The sequence below is a fragment of the Pteropus vampyrus genome, unplaced genomic scaffold (genome assembly GCF_000151845.1).
Source record: "Pteropus vampyrus isolate Shadow unplaced genomic scaffold, Pvam_2.0 Scaffold298, whole genome shotgun sequence".
In the NCBI taxonomy this organism is placed as follows: domain Eukaryota; kingdom Metazoa; phylum Chordata; class Mammalia; order Chiroptera; family Pteropodidae; genus Pteropus; species Pteropus vampyrus.
In genome coordinates, this window is record NW_011889079.1 from 1,084,283 (window position 1) to 1,106,451 (window position 22,169).

Sequence of the window (22,169 nt, forward strand, 5' to 3'; positions counted from 1 at the left end):
GTCACAATAGCAGATTGCTTTCATATCTTAGAGGCTGTATATCAGGCTTTTTGGCTCCAAGTAACAGAATTCCCCATTCTAACTGGATAAATAACAGTAAAGTTTAATATCATACATAACAGGAAGTCCAGTGGCATTATGGCTCCAGAGTTTGCTGATTCAGTTGCATCAAAGACCTATATTTTGGCCCCCTCCTCTGTGGTCTTTCATCCACATGGTAAGGCATTCCTGAGCTAGCTTGCCTCCAACCATGAAATATATGATCTTTAACTTAGTCTCACTGGTCCAATTTAGGTCATGGTCCATGCCTCGACCAAAGATAGTTGTTGTCATGTGTTGATGGCATAGACTAGTCAAGAAACACGTCTGCAGCTTGGGAAGGAGAAGGCTTTCTCTGTTGCAAAATTGTAATGTTGGTAAGATGAAATAAGATAGGACTGGATCGTCAAGTAATTAATAACAGTGGTTAGATACGACAGAGCAGAAAGATAAGATGTCTAATAGATATCTTTAATTTAAAAATTCCATAAAGAAACCTGCATTCCCACCCCACACCAAGCAACAACCTCCATAAGGGACTCCCATAGTCATCCTAGTTAATATTTCCTATTTCAGTACACAGCAATACTCATTTCCTTTTCCCAAAAACCGGGAATAATTTTTAATATCTCTGTGGCTCTAACACTCTACGCAATTTCCAGCAATACTCTTGACTATATTTAGCAACATTTAATATTCATTTTTCCATACGTCCTTCTCTCCATATATACTCATTTCATTTTTTTTCCAAGATACCTAATCTCCTAATAGGTTGCAATTTCAGACAGAGAGAAACGCCGGCAAACAGACTCTGAACTTGGAATGAGTTTGATATATTTGAAGGTCAAGGCGCATGAAACACAGTGAATTTTCCGCTCCAGATTTTAACACAAATGGCTCCCTTCTTGTCACTCTAATCTCAGTGGAAATGATCTCCTTTGAGAAGCTTTCTCTGAACACTCAATCTAAAATAACCCTTTGCTCCAGAAGATCTCTATCTCATAACTGTTTTATTTCTCTGAGCCTTTGCCAGCCTTTAAAATTATTTTGCTTGTTTTACTTGTTTATTTACTTGTTCATTTGCTGTCTCTCCCACTAGACAGAAAACACATGAAATTGTGACTACCGTCTTTAGTGTTTGCTACTGAATCAATGACTATCTGGTCTACCTAGTAGGAACTCATACACCAATCTACTGAATGAATGAATAATATAAATGACTATTCTAGAATGACTTAGGAGAAAATGCTTCTCTATCCCAATCCCAAGCCTCTTCTCTTTCTGAAATTTCTATCACTTCTGTTCTATGTGTCCGTTCATTCAGATACACATAAATATTTCGGGACAGGAGAAGTGAAGTACACATTGTGCTTTGTTTTTCAGCCCGACAATCTTCAAGGGAGGTCTTGGTCCTCAGAGACCATTGAAACCTTGCCCGCCTCAGTTTCCCACCAGAAACAGTGTTTTAATTACATATCAACCATGAAAGCATAATAATCTGGATATGGGTAGTTGCAAGCTACAGAGTATTTGAGAATGTAATGAGTTTTCTTGTTCACAAGTATATACTACTGAATAGTGCTTTCCCCTCTAAAACATATAATAAAAAAGTATGTAATTACCTTTACATATGGATGGAAATATAGGATTGGAAGAGGAAAGTGATCTAGAACAAGTTCATAAATTTAGTATAAAAACATTTTAGTGTACGACATTCACTGGTTGAATAATAGCAAGTAGGAGAAGGATAGAAAAAATCGATCCTTCAAATTTCAGTGATAAAGCTGAACATATATATTGTTAATTCAACATTATTTATTTTTGAGTGTACATTTAAAAAGGGTCTAATTCATAGACAAAGATATCTTAGTCGTTCATTTCTGTGAGGATGTTTCACTTCATGGAATACGTGACATAAAACGTGACAAGCGTAAGATGGAGGGTACAGGTGTCATCAACTACGTGGCAGAGAAAGTTTCCTCTAGGTAATAAAATCTACTTATTCCATTAGTATTATAATCTGTTTACTCCATTAGCACTTCATCAGTAATAAACTAATGCATCTTGGTATTAAGGGTGCACTACACAAAAACGCAGTGGGGACAAAGGAAGAAAAATCAGGAAACTAAACTAACATCCCTAATCCTTTTTTTGGATAAGCCTGGACCTGTCCATGGCCTGAGTGTGGTTCACAAGAGGGGTGGATCAGACCTACGACAGAAGAGATAGATTGAGGGAAAACACACAAATATATCTGAAGTCAGATCTGAAGAAGGCCAGACCAGATCAGGTCGCAAAACTCAAATTCTGAAGTGTCTACAAACAAAATGACCAGAACACAGATTATGGTGTCAGGAGAAACTGAACGTGAAGCCTGGTTAGAAATGCAGGGAAGGAAGGAATGATATTACAGGAAGTCCACATTTCTACCCAGATGAATTGGAAGTAAATTTGATTGACCGAAGAGCAATGTCAAAGAATGATGAAGTCCCATCAACCCCGTCTGTCTGGAGAGAGCAATTTTCTAGCAACACACATATTTCTCAAGCAGGAGTTCTTTTCGTATGGGTTAAACAGGTGTCCACAAAAATGAGTCTCTCTCTTTTACAGATCACAAACGACAAGGATCCTAATATTCTGAATATGTAAAATGTTTCCTCACCGCGTGTGGAAAATTTTCTGAAGAATGAAACCACTGCAAAGAAAAGCAATAATATAACCTAAAGCAAATAGCTCTGAAGATGAGAGAGAGAGAGAGAGAGAGAGAGAGAGAGAGAGAGAGAGAGAGAGAGAGACACCCCTGAAGAACCAAAACTAAGTCTGCAGTCAATTATTGCACTTACAGGCACATATTTACTTCTCACTTCTTTTCTCCCCCTAATCAAAATTTACTTACAGTTTTGCCACTTCTTACTTGTTTTTATTGTTTGGCATATAACAACCTTGAAATATTAGGATTCTAGTTGTTGGGTGAGTGGTAAAATAATTCAGTGTTTTCTATAGAGTTTCTCATCAAATGCAGAGCTAGACAAATATATTATTGTGTTCACTTTTAATAAAAAAGTATATTTTCTAAAATTGATCTAAGAAGCTTTCCCTTAGTTTCTCATTCCTGTGAAAATATTTAAAGGATACTTTGTTTATTGGGGCTTAGAACACTCATTAAGTTATCAAAAGGTATTTTAATTTTTTTTTTCTTAATGACTATTTTAAAATTATTGACCTTAATACTTTCATTGGTCTGATAAAACATTATCTTAGAGATGCGTTTTTTTCTCAGCATACATGTAATTGCTGGTGCGTTTATAGTTACTCTTTAAATGACATGCCAAACAGATGACCAGATGTTCTCTGACACTGTCACTGCCTGTTTGTTTCACTTGAAAGTTTTTCCAGAGTTCAGTTATTAGAAATCTCTTTTATAAGGTAAAGATCAAATTGATTTTCCATATATTTTAAGATGCCATCATTCAATTGCCGTCCATTTATAACTATTCAGTGTGTCCTTTTTTGTGTGGTATTCATGGTGCTGTCTCCCTAGTTCTGCTGCCAAGAGAAAGATGGATTTAAAAAGGTTTATTCACCTAGCAGTCATATCCTGGGTACATTTTTTCTGTTCTTGGACAAATATCTTATGGAAAAATATTTTTTTCATTGAACAGGAAAACTCGGTCTCAATTTCATTCATAACACGTAGGGTAGAAAAGTGTAGTCGTGAGCGAGGGAGTTTCACAAGTGCTCTCTTCGGTCCCTGTCTCATTGCCACTCAGAGACGTGCTAAACAAAAGCCCCAAAACAACCAAGTCCTGTGACTTCGATCATGTCAGTGTCGGCTGCAATATTACAAACCATTAATTATTAATTTTTATTTTATTCGTAATGAATGTCTCAGAGATAAGCCATCTGATACTTGTTGATATATACAAACAACATTTTATTCTGATAATACATTAAAATGTAAAATAAAAGAATATTATAATTACCTAGAATCTTGGTTTCAGAGTTCCTACTGGAAATAAATAATGGACTCTGTTGCTATATTATTTACTTATTTTCATTTACTGATACTTCTAAAAACTTCAAAAAACTATAGACATGATTCTTTTTATTCTAACTCGGAGGTTGGCAAATCATGTCCCAGAGGGCAAATCCAGCCCATTGCCTGTTTTGAAAATAAGTTTTTACTGGAATGGAGTCATGCCCATATGTCTGTGGCTGCTAACTCACGACAGTGGCGGAGTTGAGTAGTTGAGAAAGAGACTCCATGCCTATAAAGTCTACAATGTTTACTATCCGGCCCTTTGCAGAAAAAAATCCTGCTGACCTTGCTCTAACTAGTCACAAAATACTCAGGAGTTAGTTTCTCATTTATGCGGTTGGCACGATTGCTGTATTTTCTTATGTCATCTGGTTTATAATTTAAACACTGTCTCCTTAATATATACATTTGTACCTAAGTATCTGGTGATTACTATCAGGAGAAAGTAAGAGAAAAAAGTAAGTATAATGATATTCTATTTTATTTGTATCTCAAGATATTCAAGGTCAATAAAGAATATATTGAAGATTGATGAATGCAACTTTGATTATCGTATACTTAATATGAAAGTAAGTTGCTCAAGAAATTGGAAAACAACAGGATTTATTTACATGTTTGTAACGCTCTAAATACTAGATTATGACATTTTATTTTAATCTTTGTTTTCTTGGAACTCTAGAGTATTTATTGAATGTACAAAGACAGAAGATGTCAAAAATAGCATTTTTTACTACTGTATTTATTATCTTCCAATTAAATTTAGTTTTCATAGCATGTATTTCTCAATTACTAATGATGATTAATGGAAAAATATAATTTAATTTACCCATGACTTTTTTTTTTTAATGGGAATAATCTTTATGGAAAGATAGCTTCTATATAGGTTAGTATTTGCTTGGAGATTTTTTGATAATGTCTAGTGTTTTTTTTTAAATGAACAGATATTAATAATTTAATCCAAATTTATCAATATAATGGAAACAAAATATTTCCGTACTCAAAATGTGTTTTAAGATCACAGTCTGAATTAGGTTATTTCTAATTTTTCTAAAGTATTCTTGTTTTTATGATACAAATTTGATTCTACAGCATATTTTAGAGAGAGACTTTAATAAATTAGATACGGTTACTTAAAATAGTGCTAGAATTATTAAGATATTATTTGAAAAATTCGAACAATATTTTTCCAGTCATAACTATTTTCTTGATGTTATTCTTTTTAAAAGTTATAGCCCTTTTCTTTCACATTACATGTTTCTCATAATTAATTTTAGTTGAAATACAACTTTATTTTCTCTATTCCAAAATATGTCATCAAAGTTCACTTTTTGCCTGTATATCATCACTTCGCCCAACACCAACTCCAATATAGTTAAAGTAAGATGAATTGCTATGTACATTGAGAATTTTACTTGAAAATCTAACTTTTGGTACAGGATTTGAAACTCACTAAAAGATTTATGTTTTTCTTTTCATAGAAAAATAAAGTTAAATGATATACATAGTAAACAAATAGGATATTTTGTTTTTATTTCATATTTAAAATTGAGACAAAATTTACAAATAAATATAATCATTCATGTTGATTTCTATTGATATATTAATGTAGCTCTGAAAGAAAAATCATATTATTTATGGGGCTGTATTATGCTAGACTTGTCAAAATGGAGGTTTACAGCAATTGGTTAATAAGTAGGGTTTTAATCTGTGTTTAACTCCCACGGAGCAAACCCCCTGTGGTTCTTTCTTCAGTTCTTGAATATTAAATGGAATAGACATTCTGAGCAATAAGCAGAATTCCCACTTTGGCTTCCCATGCACTGAGGGCCATTATTCTGGAAAGGACTAGGTGTAAGCATAGCACACCTGTGGCAATATTGCTTCCCTGGAAGAATTGGAGCGATGAGGGGAGGAAGTAATTTTGACCCCTATTCCCATTTACCTGGTGTGATTAGAAAAGACAGTAGGTGTATCTGGAGAGCACCTGAGGATGTTTGCAAACTTAATCAGGAGCTGATTTAGCTGCCACTGACGTTCCAGAAATTTAATAGCACAAAACACTACAACTATAGGTGACCGATGTATGATTATTGATTTGACAGTTTCTTCTTTTTCTCTATACCTATTTATAAAGATTGCCAGAAGCAATCTGCTTTTACCTAGCAGGCTCAACAGTATACTTTTGTAGTGTTGACTCAGGATTGTTTCTGCTCTCCTGCTTTCTGCCATAAAGCTATCTGAAGAGCTCACAATTGTTTTGACATTCTGAAACATCCCCTATTCTAATATATTGATTATATATAACAATTAGACCTTATGAACAGAAAGCGGCAAGTATCTTGGATGCCTTAGTAAGACAATTTTATGCCTGAAGGAAGGAAATGAACACTATGCAAGTTCAGAGGCCCAAAGTTTTGAGGTGCTTATTTGCCTATGGTATATTCTCACCAAAGTAAAGGGAAATCTTACGCACATTACATCATCTGCTATTCAGTCTCAGGCCCAGTATTTGAAGGGCTTCTGACTACTGAAGAGAACATACATCATTGTGAGGCGTTGCTATGACCCCACTTACTGAGGAAGCCACAGGCCACCAGAGCAGCAGATCCAGGTCATACTCCACGTTGCTTTGCCACTCGCAACTGGAGGCCTTGAAGATCCAGTAATATTCCTAGAGTCTGTGGCAAGTAGAGATGCTTTATTCAGATCCGGAAAGCTTCAATTAGAGAATAATGCTACCTATTCCCAGGGATTTAGAGCAAAGCCCTGTAGTCATTTACAGAAAGCTATCATTCTTTTGGAAAATGACTATTTTTTTAAATTAACTGGTCTTGGTGGAGACTGAATACCTGCTCTAGGACATCAAGTGATCATACAGTCTGAGTTCCGACCATGAATTGAGTATTATTGAATATATATTATATACAAACACACGTATCTGTCAGAACTGCTCAAGACCAATTTCTTATTTACTATTTTTGAATGATAGGTTGCTCCTGCACACGTGTGTGTGTGTGTGTGTGTGTGTGTGTGTGCGCGCGCGCGCACATGTGCACGTATGCACATATATCTATCTTGAGCTGTTCTGAAAGACAAAAGTAATTGCATGAGCAGGTCGCTCACATACCTGCAATATCTATTCTTCCTGCAACACCTCCTCCCTTCAAGCCACAGTTTTATTATAGTGACTCAGCGAATTCCTCTTTCAATTGAACCCATTTGGAGACCTTTGAACTTTATACACAAAAATGTCCATAGTCAATGGGTTTAAGTGAGAAAGTATAGACAGTAAGTTTAGCCAACACATTTTTAACAATCCTATCAAGGAATATTTTCCCTATCATAAAATAGACAATGTTTTTGAGTTTTTGTTGTAAATGGGAGCACAAGATTGAAAGAGTGGCTGGAATAGAACATGAGATGAAGAGAGGCATTTAAAATTAATTCATTTGTGCTTCCGGTTGGAGATTTTTCACTATGTAGATATAATGATGGGAATGCTCCAAGTCATTCAAACAGAAAGGGGAACAAGTGCCAGTCTGCTGTGAGCTAGAGAGGATAGCATCCAGGTTTAGTCTTACCTAAGACTAAAGGCAATGTGTCCCATGCAACGAGAAGAGAGGTGGCATATGTAGGTAGAGATACAGGTAAGTCAGTGCAGTTGGTGGTGGAGCTTTCATAAAGTCTCTAATAGATTTGTTCTATTTTCTCAGTGAAATCAGAGGCAAGGTCATCAATAAAAGTGTAATTATGTCTATGTGTGGGTGGGGGAGGGACTCTGGAAATTTTACTAGGATCGAAAAGATATGAAATCATCCCTAGGAGAATGAACTAAGAAAATGGTCGTTAGGTAACACTAAGGGCCCGTCTGAAGTTAGAGGTCATAACTTTAAAATAAGGCCAATCAGCACTTTTGGACATTTTCTCCAATCGTAAATGGAGCTGCAGATGGGTAAGAGTAAAAACTGAATTGGAGTTAATCCGGTTTTAACCCAGGGATGGCTTTGTCCAAGGGATGCTCCAGAGTGGGGAGAAGCACACACACTGAGAATGTCTGTCGAGGGGGGTCATCACGACATCGTGGTACTCTGTGTACCATGGAATATGAGCGAAGGGAGAGGAATGGAGGTCTTGAAGCAGAAGAGGAGCAAAGGAAAGCTTAAAGCTTATGGGCCAACAACTTAGAGGGACTGTCGAGGCAAAATTCTATTACACAGGTGTTTCACGTCGGATAAAAAGGCTACTTGTTGGCTTTTAGTTCAACCTTAAAAAATATGCCTTTCGGTTACCTAGAAAATTCTGTTTTTCTAATGTATGTGAATCAATTGATTTCAGTGATTGCTGGTAAATAGTGACTTTTGCCTGTAGCATAAATCCTATTTTTATGTGATTTTTTGGTGAATGGGGCTACTTAGGTTGTATGTGAGGAATCTATACTCTATATAGTTTTTATATAGAGTAACATGGAACCTATTGTAATTATTTGCAATACTGTTGAGTAGCACATTCAAAATTTATGCAGCAGAACCTTTTAGCTTGAATGAATTAAAGCTTTTAGATTTGAAAACCTGCCTGTTTCTTAATATAATCAGATATGTGAGTCTCTATAAACTTTCTTTGCTTTCAAAGGCAAACATAACTAATAATTTCGGTGAAGGTTTTGAATCAGTCCAGCATCTGTTCTTGGTTTACTATAAAAACCATGTCTCTGATCTCATGTGTTGAACTACTGTATGTTTGCCACTGTCTATTTCCTGTGAAAAAATACACTGAACAATAATAGCTTTTGTTCCTCGTGCTCCAACCACTAAAACAGCTGAACAAATAGTATCCGTGCTTTCATTTGGAATAATTTATACCATGTATATGTTTATGCAGAGTCATTTGGCTTATTGGATGTTTCATCATTTAAAAATCAAATCTCAGAATTTTGGACTACTGAAAACCCTGGTCTAATAGTTTCCTCATGCTTACAGTAATTCTCTTAAAAGCATTTCCTTCCTAATTCATCATCTTATTTTGTGTATAGTTTGGTACATAGGAGTAGAAGTGGTTAAAAATCCCCTTTATTAAGAAACTTAGTGAAAATTTCCATCCAAGGCCGCACATTTTACAAATAACATTAAAAGATTAAATAATTTGGCATTTAAACCATCGAAATAACTCTCTTTGCTCCTTTGTTACCTAAGAAATAATAACTATAGATTTGTAATGATATAAATTTTAATGCATTCTGCTTAGTTCAACACACTCCAGACGACTTAACTTAAAGGTAGGCCGAGCGACACAGAGCAAGCCTAACCTCCATTCCACACAGTATCTTATTACACAAACTTTAGTAGCCCAGACATGGAATAAGTCATGCACTGATTAAATAAGACAAATAAAAACACCATTTAAATGGAAGAAAAATAAGTTACTTAAAAATCAGTTTTAAATCATTTGCAGTGGCAACAGTTTGGATTTTTTTCTCTTTTTAGCACACAAAACTCTTCTGAAATTTAGGAATTATAATTTAGAACTGGGTCACTGCAACACCCCACTGAAAACCAAAACCTGTAGCTAGTCATTCCGGTATCCAGCAGACCCAATGTTTAATAACAGACTATCTAGAAAGCTCAGGACCCCTAACGTTTTCAATCTACATTCATACCTTACAACCTACGAGTGAAGTGGTATTAACTGTCACTTTTAAGGTCTGAGTTTGCAATATCAGCGTTTGAGAGGCAAACATTTCATTAAAATTCAGCTCCTTTAAGGAATAATCACTTCTTGGTTGTAGTATATCCTAATTCTGAAAATAATGAAATTATGGCTGTTTTAGGCGGCGAAGATTGCTGTAACGAAACATCACAGACTGAGTGGCTCAGGACACCAGAAATGTATTGTGTCACGGTACCGGAGGGCAGAAGTCTAAAACAAGGTGTCGACTGGGCCATACTCCCCTTGGCGGTGCTAGGCAGGGAGCTGTTTTAGGCCCCTCTCCGAGCTTCTGGTAGTAATTTGGCTTGTGGTAGCATAATTCCATTCTTCACAGGGTGTTCCCTTTGTCTGGATGTCCTCTCACTGTGTCCTAAACTTGTCCTTTTTATAAGAACACCAGTCGTGTTAGGTTAGGACTCACCCTAATGACCCTATTTTAACTTGATTACCTCTGTAAATACTCTATCTCTAAATAAGATTATATTATGAGCTGCTAGGAGTTTGGACAGCAACATTTTTGTGGGGGAAGGGGGACGCAATTCAAATGCATAACAATGGTTTTTTATTTTGACAGCCATTTTGTCATAGGTATGACATAGATATATTTTGCAACTCAACTGTGTTCTCATTGATGTTACATTCTTAAAATTTTATATGCTACTTATTTATGATTAGTAATATTGTAATAGTCTAATCATTGTCACTTATAACCAAAAACATGACTTACGATTATAATATGTCTTACAATAATTTAATAACTATTTCACGAATCCAGATTTATTTAGCTTTGGAGCTCTCACTGAACACCTCACACTTCCCTCATCCTTGAAATGTGGATAGAATGTTTCTTCAACTTACCATGAATCTCTGGGTCGAGCATTATTCTTTAGTGGTGAGCATTGTTCTAGTTATTTATCTTAGCGTGACATCAAAAACTCTGTAGCTCCATACACACCAATTCTGGTGGCTTCTCTGTTAGTGTGCAGTTAATTTTATTTTCTGTATCACTTGTCAGAGGCTAAATAAGAAAGGATCTCAAATATGCAACAGTTTCATAATATCATCATATCTCCTTCCTACTATTTTCTTTACAATCAAAAGTTGATTTTATGTATATGTCACTAACTCATTGCATGGTAATGTTTCACAGCAAAGAGAACTAACTTATTGCTTATAGTGAATTAATTTAAAAATGCTATGTTTATTTGTTACCGTTCTTTGCAATCCTTCTAATTCTTTACTTCGTCCAGTCACAGCTTCCTGCTAAATGACTTCCTTTCTCATGTTCCTTTTCAAGATCAAATCTTTGAAAAAAAAAAAAAAAACGAACTGAAAAGAACGAAGTAGGGTTTACAACTTTAAGTCTGTGGTAATATAGTTTTAATATTTATAGAGTTGGGTAATTACAAGAATCTCTAAGATACTCTGATCTGTGGTGAAAGTCTGACGTATGAAAGTTCCCCAAACTATATACTAACGGAATACGCTGCATGATGCAGTTTCTGAACAGCATTGAAGACCGGAATGATGGCAATTACCACTTACAAATTATGTGCCAGCTCGTGCTGCACGCTTTAAATTTTCTTTAATTCTTATCAGTTAACATGCAGAATTTTTTTAATTCTAATTATACAGATGAAGAGACTTGGGCTCAAAAGATTAAATATCTTTTGAAGGAGACCAGATTTTGAGGACTGATTGCTGATTCTAACCAATTCATATGCTGCCTCAAAAACATAATTTTCCAACAGTTGGGCCTGCTGAGTAATAGAAGATTCTGCCTCAGGATGTAGTTATTCATATAGTTCCAGATTCACTAGAAACACAACACAACACAAAACAAAATAGAATAAAACTAAAAAATATAATAAAGTCACTTGTGGTCATCTGTCAGGGATATCTGAGAGATCCATAAGTAAAAGTATGAGATTTTTAAATTTTTGCTAATGCATGCAGACACTTTTCTTTATCATCCTATTCATTCCTAGTTTATTCTAGTCTAGATTATCTTATTTTTAAAAATTCTGGTCACAATTCATTAAATGTATTTCAAAAATTACTAATGGGTAAAGAGCCTGAAAATCATGCAATTAAGTGATAGTCCCCTCTGAGAATCTTCAATTTGGTAGCACACGTGAACACAGAACACAAACATCATTTGTATTTTTGGACTGGGAACACGGATGTTCACGTGCCAACCTGCTGGGCAGTGAGGGATGTTGACTAATGTGTCTGCTTATTTCTACATCCAAGTTCAACATGGTGCTGGGATGACACAGCTAGAATTATTCCCAGGGTGAGCAAGCTCCTTCAGTGGCTCTCAGAGATTCCAAGGTCTAACATGGGTTCTTAGAGGCATATGCTGGGACTGAATCCATCTTCCCCAATTTCCTGTCCTTTCTGTTGTTTATTTATTTATTCAAGAAGTCTGTGCTAGGCACTGAAATTTCATCAGCAAGTGAATGCAGATATGAGCTGTGCCCTCACTGAGATTATAATCTCGATTTATAGTCTTTCATACGCAAACACACAAAAAGTATAGAATTGCAACTTTTCATGACACACCTGAGAGATTATTTTGCTTCCGAAATGCCTCTTCCTACTGCTTTTCCCTACACACCCCTTCAGTCTTCCAGCAAATATTGGGAACAAAACCATCTTTAGTAGATAAATCTAGAAAAGTCACCAAAAGTATCTCTCTGGAAAAAATACAACCCGTCCTGACCCCCCTCCCATACAAATAGCATATTATACTGTCTGTCAAGGGTGAAAAAACAAGGAAGGAAGGAACGAAAGATAACCACTTATCTCAATTCCTACCAATTGGTTTCCAAATACAGATTTGGAATATAGCTCATTTGCATTTGAGGATTTCCTGCAAAGTAGTTTTGCAAAGCGTCATAACAGTGGCCAAGTTTTCAGCAAATGTTACTAATTTGATATGTTAATTTTGACATGTAAGCCAGACATCAGCACCTTTATTTTTCTCCGAGGCAGGTAGAGCCATGGAGACCCATGGGACAAAACAGATTTGCTACCCTGGTTCTTTCCTTCGAATGGATTATTCTGTATTAAAATAGATTCTCTCTGTTTCAGTCGGCCTTCCAGGCAGTGATGGGTTTCCTGAACAGTATTGGCAGGAAGCTCTGACTTTGATTTGGATTTTGAGCTCTAGTGTCAGGTTGGGTAAGGAGTTGATTAAATTATCTCATTTCATTTCTAAGGTACCATTTTTAAATGTCAAATCATGGTTAGATGCTAGACCTTTCATTGTATTTTAAAAGTGTATTTCAGCCTGGTTTTAAAGAAAAAACTCCCTAAAATACTGGATCCATGGGACCTAAATGACAGACATGTATGTAGTTGCACCCAGTTGTCTGAAAATGAGATCTACATTCCAGCTGTTGCTTGAAATCTTCCAAGCATCCCTTGTGGTTACTAGCATACTTTTTTTCAGTGATTGCCACCCATAGGTCACTAGCGATTCTGATCTCAAATCGTAACATCCTCGGCATGAATCTTCAGGATGAACAGTGCATTTAGTCTTGGAGAAATAAATGTTTTGTAAAAGTTAGCCGAACAATCGCATTTAATTTATCGCTCTCTATAGAACACTCTGCCTAAATTTAAATATAATTTAATGTAAATTTTATGTCATGTTAATGTATTCTTAATTAGGCAAAGTTTAGTTACATTGTTTCTTCCTCCTCCTCCTCCTCCTCCTCTTCCTCTTCCTCTTCCTCTTCTTCTTCTTCTTCTTCTTCCTTTTTATAAAATGCCTTTCAAAGTATAGATCACAAAAATGGAAGACAGAGTAAGGACTAAAGCAAGATGCTTGATTAAATATTTACGTGGGTATTTCAGATGCATCAACTGAAAACAGATGAAGCATTATACTGGATTGTGTATAACAATCGTATATAAAATTAAACTACGTGTCAGTTCTCCTGCTCTTACTATTAATCTTGTATGAACATAGTATAGAGGTTTTAGAGCCAAACCTTGAGCTTTGGGGCTAATCAGGCTGTTTTCTCACATTAGTTACATGCCTCTGGTCAAATTATTTAACTTTTCTAAGCCTAAATTTTTCCACTTATAAAATATAGATAATATTGCAAGAATTAAAAGGGTACTACATCAAATAATTGACTTAGAATGCCCTGTAGTGCCTGGTAATCAACAAATAATAGTTTTTTCTTTTTTCATCCACATTTCCCTAGTTTGTTCATAGTTCACATTTCAATTTAACCCCAAAGTGGAGGGCCTGGAAAAGAGTTATCAGCAGTCCTAATTATCACTGCCTGTCCTCAAGGTTCCATGGACTGTGAAAACAATTTTTTGCCAGTGCTTTACCCAAAGGGCTCTAAAAATCGAATAGGTCTCCTCTTCCTCTACCACCTCCGTGTCCCCAATGTCAGTGTTACCTACTGCCCTCCAGGAATGATGTATCGCTTAAAGTTGTATTTCAGCAAGTTCTTATGACATTTTTTCTGTCTGCCCTGCTTCTTTTGACTTCGGCTTGCTATCCAGATCTTATTAGGCATTCTTCTATCATCAATTTTCTTCATAAATCTAGCTCAGTGGACCTATTTTATATCAAGTAATGTTTAAACACTAGAGGACTTATTGTGTTATAGGATTCATTAATCTTGCTATTTGATATTAATAAATGCCTCTAGGGTATTCGTTTATGTTTGCTCTTTTTTTTTCCCCCCTTGAAAGAGTTGGCATCACTCTGGATTTGGATATCTACAGAGTCCAGCCTGAAATTCCAGCGATGGTGAAGGAAAAAAAAATGAACCCTAAAGATTCAACTGGATTCAATGTCAAAAAGTGCCTAAAAAATCTGAGTGACATTCCTGGTGGGTCAAATAGAATTAGCAATGAGAACTGATTGGTGCTATTTTTATAAATCACTAGCATGGCATGAGAATAAGAAATCATTGACCCCTCGCCATATTTTCAACATCTAAGTTTTTGCTTGTCTTCTTAATTTCTCCATTCAGACTGTATGCTGGGATTGCAACATTTGTTTACCATATTTACTCTGTTACTATTTCAAACATGTCAAAATATGTTCTTTTCGACAATTATTCTGGAGTTCACAATGCCTCCATGTATGTAGTTATATGGTTTAGGGCGAAGTAAATTGGTTTAAAATTATAAAAATAAATGACACAGTAAGTGTTTTAAATTGTAGAAATATTCACAAACTGAAATGTAGTAATCTAATTTCTGAGATTTTTTGTTCAGGGGAACACTAAGAAATTAATAAATATTCCACTCAAAAAAATTACTGCAGCATTATGTTTACTGGCGAAAAGTTGAAATCAATCAAGATTATGTGTGTATATAAACAAACATTAGAGAAGATGATAGAAACATTTTTAAAAGTTGATTTTCCTATGTGGTTAGATTATAGTTACCTTTCTGTTTTTTATTATATTTGATAATATCCGAAATTTTTTAAAGATTATATATATATTGTGTGTGTGTGCCTGTATCTCCTATATTATTTTTTATGGAAGTCAATACTTATTTCCCAAATGAATTCAAGAGCGCCATCCTTTATACATATGGTATGAAAATTTAGTTCTAAAAATAAGCCCTGATATTCAAATGTTTACCTTTGTGAAGTTTTATTTTAAAATACCAGGCATCTCCGAAAATAGTCAAGGTTGGAACTGACCAAAATGATTAAGCGAGTTTAAATGAATTCCCATGATAGAATCCAGCAAATCTATCCTCAGAGTAATGGAATCCTCTCCACTCTCCTCAGGACTGATTGCGTCTCCGTGGTGCAGCCCCACAGTGTAAACATTACGGAGACCATAATGACAGAAAACCCACAACAATAACACAGCCACCGTTGGGTTACATTTTTATAAAATCTTAAAGTGTCATAACAACATGAACACCTATGAAATCTAAATATAGAGGTAAAATTTACTAATAAAGTTTAGTTGTCTCCTTTAGCCAGCAGGTTATGATTATAAAAATAATAAATTAAGAGTAGCAACTTTCATGGAAAGTGAATCTTAATTCCATGGATTGCTGTTTTGAAATAAGCCTTAATAAGATTCTGTGTGATTTAAGCGACGCCACGTGGGCTGTGTATAGTTCTGAAGCAGTTCGCAGAATTGAGAAATTGAACACGGATTTTTATATTTTCATTACATAGAGAAAAATTTTGTTATACTCTAAATTCAGGTGGCTATAAGAAAATCCAACTTCATATTTCTACGTCTTTGATATAAACATCATTATAGTAAAATTAAAAGAAAAAATACACAGTCTTGTGCTCACTGGCCATTTGTTATTTATAAATATTACTTTAAAGTTGTGGGTTATTACCTGTGATGTTAGTATTTTTATATTGAGATTTTTTTAAATAAATTATATTTTGTAATGAAATGTTACTAAATGTCTATATCTCTATTTTTTCTTTTGTATGAGTCCAAAGCACAGATTACACAGAGACCAGATTCTACCCAAAATGCAAAATACCTCTTTAGATTCAAAACATATAAACCGGGGAGAAATTATATCAGGATCAGTACCAAGTATGGCTGGCAGAAGTTCGTAGGCTGGCAATAACATGTCTCTTTTGGATGATTTCGAGAACTGGTTTGAGAATTGAAGCAAAGCTAGAAAGCAAAACCCCTCTCACTTAAACTTATCTGTAAGCTCTTTTGCAAATGAAATTTATCGGGGTGATATTGGTTAAAATTGGAAAGCCATATGCAAAAGAATGAAACTAGACTGCTACCTGTCACCATACACGAAAATTAACTCAAAATGGATCAAAGATCTGAATATAAGACCTGAAACAGTAAATTACACAGAAGAAAGCATAGGTACCAAATTCATAGACCTTCAATTCAGAGAGGATTTTATGAATTTGAGCTCCAAGTCAAGGGAAGTAAAAGCAAAAATAAATGAATGGGACTATATCAAACTAAAAAGCTTCTACACAACAAAAGAAATCATTAACAAGGCAAAGAGGCAACCAACCGAATGAGAGATTATTTGCAAACAACAGCGCCAATAAGGGACTAATATCCAAAATATACAAAGAACTCATATAACTCAACAATAAAAAAAAGAAACAATCAAATTTAAAAACAGGCAGAAGACCTGAACAGACAATTCTACCTATAAGCTCCTTTTCAAGCTCAGAGAGGCAAAATTTTGAAAATTGATATAGAATGTCCTCTTTTCTTTATCAATTAAATCAGTCCATGACCTAAATCATTGAGAACTTGGTATTTGTTGATTTCTTTACATAAGCATCTCATTTAATCTTTTCCACAATAATATAGATGGTAACTATAACCCCAGTTAACATATAAGGAAACGGAAGCTTCGAGACAATCCATAACATCCTCAAGATTGCTCTGTTAATAAAGAATACCACCAGGACTGGATCCCAGTTATATCTGATTCCAGAGCCAACGTTTTGTATGATTATTTTGACTTACAGCAGAAGAATATGTATCTAGGAGTCTAGGCGCACAAAATATCCAATAATAAAATAATTCAAATGCTGTTTTTAAATTGGTAATCAATATTTCAAACACATGCCACTGTAACATATAATAAACAGCAATCATAAAGGCATGACACTCATGATACAAACCAAGGAGACTGTGGCATTGAAGAAGTACAAGCCACAAGGTGGAGGAGGGACGGGTTGGATCGGAAAAGGCAGATCGGCACGTATTTCTTGGTCGCTATTTAGTGTTGGAAAAAATCTCAAGCTCAGTGGAAGGAATGGGTATTATGAGTGATGTTTACTAATGAGCAGATAATACTGCAGATTTGCAGACTGAGGGGACAACGTGCAAAGGAAAAGACATCACAAGGCACTCACGTGACTCTCTCAGACATTTTCCGAACAGTTTTGGCGCCCTTATTTTCTCATAATAAATCACTTGAATGAACTCTTATTGGCTAGTCAAAAAGATCTCCAAGATATTAAAAATGGCTATTTTTTTTTTATCATTGTAAAACCTTTGTTTTGACGTTTTGAAGGAAATTAGAATGAATTACGAACTGTGATTTTTTTTTTCCTGTGAAAGAACCCAGGAGTCCAGTCCATTTGTTAAATTTAAATAACTAATATATATGTTAAAAAGTGCTTTCCTATTTTCTAATTTTGATTGATGTTATATGCTTACTGAGGTCTTCAATTATTTTATAAAATATTTACAGGGCATTTAAATATTTTATGCATTATACATTAAACATTTACTGTATATATTTTTATATTAAGTTTAAATTAAACTTGTTTAGTTCTTTACCATACCTGATATTCCAATATGCTAAGATGCCTTTTCTTTTTTTTTGGTATTATGACATCCAAACATAAATATTATTAATCCAGAACAGGTCAGTGCCTAGCCAATCCAGAGAAACGATCATGCAATCTACATCCTCCGCCATCAGTCAATATCAGTTATACGCATCAAATAGTTCTGTTTGTACCTACCTGGAACAGAGTATGCAGCAGAGGGCTGCACATAAGAAAAGCTGGGCCAAGCTAAATCAGAAAACTTTGATTCATTTTCTTTAAAATTATTATTTTAAATAATAATATCGTCTTTAAAGTTATTATCACATTGTGTAATTAAGATTCAACACACCCCACCACAGACATCACATTACTGGGTCTCCTAAGAGCTCTCAGCATCTATGCTGTTTTGAATATGCTGTTAACCCTGAAATGCAGGACCCCCGCAAGCAGAATTCTCTTACACCAATGACCAATCACGCTACATTGTTCATATTCAAAGACTTCACTCACCAGGAGTATCTCTTCCAGCGATTTCAAATTTCTAAGGCCGATTCAAATCGTATTTGCTGGGAAATTACACATTAGTCAACACAGTTAATACACATTCTAAGCAAGACCCGTATAAATCTTCTAACTCATTAACATTATCGCAGGCTATAAAATCAAGCAGCTGTCGTGAGCTAAGGGCAAGGCCATGAGGTAATGGGGCATACGACACTAAGTTTTTGTACAACCGTAAGAATCAGGAATAGGAGTCCTACCTGAGTCGGACAGGTCACTGGTCACCCACGGAAGGGAGCCCTGCGGATGACTGCGGGACGCTGCGGAGGAAACAAAAGTTCGCCTGTGACACCGCGTTGGCAATGAGAACCCCTACTTTACGAGGAGTTTTGACCGTAAGCTGAAGATTCTTCTGCTAAGTACGTTACTTCATAACATCATTTCTAATTTTCAAAACTCTCTAAAGTGAGAACCCTCATCTTAATTTTAAAGATGAGGACACCAACATGCAGGCACGTTAAGTAACACATCCAAAACCACATAGCTAATAATGGTTCAGCTAGGATTTGTCAGAGCCCCATCTACTCCACGGTATGTATTTATCATTTGTTAATTGCCATACATTGAAATTTGCAGGGTGATTTTCTTCATAGGTCACTTTTCTTTGATTCCTTTAGGCAATATTTAGGTCAAATATCTACCTACGGCCCTGATGCTTCCAATACTGGAAAAATCAGCAAAGCTCGAAAACTCCAACTCCAGTGTAAAGTGTTTCCTTGCTCACCGCTTACCCCTGCCTCACTATTTTTCCGTTATAACCAAGAGGGAAACTCAACTAACGATTATGATCTGGAGCTAATTTTTTGTGTGCAAAATATATGGAAAGTTAACTCGTGACATGCTGCATTATCAGTAGAAAGCCACCTTGGTTCCGTGATGCCATGATCTCATGTAAGAATTAATTCCATAACGTCTCACTGTGAAAACCTTCATTTATTTATATAACAGTTAAACGTTTTATCCCTCTGACTTAGTTTTGTGTTTTTCTATTAGAAACAGACAAAGCGATGCTTGTATTCAGTCTGTGTATGCGTGTATGCGTGCGGTTGACATCCTTTGGCTTTCTTTGATGAAGGATATAGAAAAGATTTTATATCAGTAAAACAAAAATATCCAAAGGATTTCATCATCCATATGAAAGCTGTACTTAATAAATCCAAATTACTGTAACCCCATGCCCTAAATATATACGTTTATTCTTTTATTGCAAAGTTGAGGTAATTCACTCTCTAATTCCATCTCTCGCATGTTCCACTTCTCATGTCCATGCATTCTTTTTTTAAAAAAAATACAAGGAGAGTGAAGAGAGTAAAGGAATGGAGGAAGGAAAGGATTCTGCTATTCTGCCTTAGTTCTTTCTCTATTCTTTCCTCTCTCGTTGCATACCAATAGCCTTTTACCAACATCCTAACACATACTTTCCCTTTTTTCTTTTTTATCATGTTCTTTTTTTTCCCCAAAATCCACATTATTTCCCATTTAGCTTTATAAACCTAAAAGTCCAAGAAGTCCCAAAATATACGATCCTGGGAAAATATTTACATGTGGAAAATTATGTCATTTCTAAATCATTAATAGTTGAATAGTAAATGTTAAGAGTTCAATACTAAGAATTCTTACTAATACAGATATCTGGGGAATGAAAGACCTGCGTTACTGCCTATTTCCCAGGAGATTTCCTGTAGAATAGGACTTCTCCCTGACTCTGTCAGATCGTATCTCCTATGCAGACTTCCTGGCAGTGAATGATATATGAGCTTAGCAGCATTAATAAATGAGAAAAAAACGTTCAAGATCATAAAGGTATGCCATTAAAAATACTCTCTTCCTTCTTTATCTTAACACCGCAAAGCAGAGTACGTTTACATTTTAAGCAAAAGATTAGAGAAATTTAAAGAAACTCAGACGTTCATAGCATAATCACTGAATGATTATTCAAAATACCAAATATTTCGATATTTTGTAAACAAGGACACCCATCAAGTTAAATCTATTTGGCAAATTTCTCCTGTGAGGTAAATATAGTCTGTTTACGAAGATTAAAACCATGTCATTGTTAATGTTTTCGATAAGACAGACCTCAATTAAATGAACACATAGTTTAATCAGTTGTTTTAAATTGTAATATTTTTCATTCTTGAGCAATTAACATTAATTTGTTTAAAAAGCAGTGCCTTTAGGAACAACTATTTTTAAGCATCTTCCTTATTTTCTTTTTCCTTCTTTTGAAAAAAAAAAAAAGAGATGTGCTTTGATAAACTGTATAAACATATTATGCATTATTAAACCTTAAAATTATATGCTTGACAGATAGCATATAGTTCTCTCTGGGGCTTTATTGCAGTCTGTGCAACTTATTACTTGTGATTTCATTGCCAGTGGCAAAACACAGAATGTTCTATAAATTAAAACATTTGGCTCTGGCTATGGGAAATTCTCCATGGTGAGCGGGAGCGGGGGTGGGGGTGGGAAGCAAATGTAACTCTTTTCATCCAAAAAAAAAAAAAAAAAAACCTCAGTGTTGGCTGAATTTGTGCTTAGGTTTGTTTATCTCAGAGAGTGCACATTCTAAACAATGTGGGAGTCACAGTAATTTTAGAACCGGTGTAGATAAATTTACAAGTTAAATCACAATGTTTACAAAAGAATATATAGAGCAGTACACCTTTACTTATACCAGATGCAGGTAACCCAGGCGGTGGGCTATCAATATAATGGACAATAACTTGGCTCTTTTTCATGCTGACTTCCTTTTGCCAAATCAATTTTTTTTTTTTTGATAACGTGGGTCTACTATTTTTTGTTATCATCACTATTTACTGTCTTTTAGTTTTCCATTTCATGTTTAATTAAATTATTTTATTTGAATGACACACACATGCGCACACACACACACACTCCCACACACACACACACACACTCACACACACACACACACTCCCATTGGCCCATGTAGATCAAGCCAAGATTATTTTCTGAAGTCAATGCATTTTTGCCTATGATGATATAGGTAGGTGATTTCATATGCATTGGTATTATATTAATATATAATTCAGCATAGGCACCCATTTCTATTACATTAAACATGGATATGTGCTATTAATGTAACGTACAGCTTTACATAGGATAGAAATGATCAAGATTAGGTAACCGTAAATAAATTATTATCAATGCATAAATAGCGGGGACACTTTCAAATGAACTACTGATACCTAATTAAACCTGTCAAATAATTACAACGGCTCTCATCAGCAACTGTTATAAACTGATGAAATTTAATTCAATAGAACATGTATAAATTCGCACTTGGTAGAAACAGCCGCAAACTGTGGCAAACACTTGGTGCATCAGGCTAGAGGCATTCCTGCACTTACTAGGAAACCATGTTGAAACCAGCATCTCTTTTTCCTTCACAATATGCAGCCTTCTCCTTTTTGTTTCTCGTTTCCTTTTTTCTTCTCTTTTTCTTCCTTTTGTTTCCTTATTATCCCCAACCTCGTCTTTATTAAAATTTTAAACAGAGTACGTACA